The sequence below is a fragment of the Leuciscus leuciscus genome, assembly GCF_965113295.1.
Source record: "Leuciscus leuciscus genome assembly, chromosome: 7".
Lineage (NCBI taxonomy): Eukaryota > Metazoa > Chordata > Actinopteri > Cypriniformes > Leuciscidae > Leuciscus > Leuciscus leuciscus.
The window spans coordinates 5,991,725-5,992,894 of record NC_138731.1 but is presented as its reverse complement, the minus strand read 5'-3'; positions in this window follow the sequence as shown (position 1 = coordinate 5,992,894).

Genomic DNA, 1,170 nt, shown 5'->3' with positions numbered 1-1,170 from the left:
GGTCCCGCGGCGCGAATGAGGCGTGTCCACTACAGATCGCTGACATCATTGTAGAATATGCCAGTTGAAGTAAAGTTGAGAGCAGTACTTGTTATAATTAAATCAAGTAAGGTACATTTATTTTGCACTTTAGGATTTGGCCTGGTTGGTGCATTAATGAGTTGCACAAGGTTTAAGAAGTCATGAATTTTTTAAAAACAATTTGAGGTCCCTGAGAGCCAGTCCCAATTTAAAACACCTATAAGGATGAACTCAGTCATTTAACTCGTGTAAAAAATCTGAAAAGTCTTTGAGAGCATCCTTTGTGGCAGATGGGCATCTATAGCAGCCAACCACAGTAATATTAGAGACTTTTGAAAAACCCACTTTGATGGCCGAGACCTCAAACTGTTTAGCTCTAGTAATTGACAAAGTTACAGAGCTAACAAACTTAGATTTGACATAAATGGCCACTGCACCTCCTTTACCCACCCGATCAGTTCTGTAGACTTTATAGCCATCAATAAAAGTTAAATCATCATTTATCGATTTCTTAAGCCAGGTTTCAGAAAGAATGAATGTGCGCCCTATTTTAACGATCAAAGCACATGGTCTAAAGCGCACGGCACAAGTCGTATCCGAATCCACTTTTGCTAGTTTAAAACGGGAAAAATGGTCACTAGTTTAACAACGGGAAAATGGAAAATGGTTTGCTAGTTTGCTAGTTTAACAACAGGAAAAATGCGCCTGGTGCATGGTCTAAAAGGGTTGTCCCTATTCTCTTAATGAGTAATGGGTGTGTTTTGGGTGTAAAGGGCAATAAAGCAATCAGAGTCTCATCTCCCATTCCCTTAAAAAGCCAGTTGTGCTCACGCCATGGCGGATTCGCTATTTGCATGGCGGAATTTGATAGTGGAAAGACTGAACGTGTCTCCAGAGAGCAAACGGATCTGCTCGTGCGCAAGGTTATAGTGTGCGAGCAGACCATCTACGGGACAAGGCGGATTCCACCATATTTTTATGTACACAATAATAATTTTTACATTGTAATCCTTTTATTTTTCATATTTGGCATGTTTGTGTGCTGATGCGTGTCCCTGTGTGTAATAAGCAGAGTGTACGCGCGTTGTGGACCTGTCTATAGGAGCATATTACTAACGCGCTCTTTAAATAACAAAAAATAATAAAAAA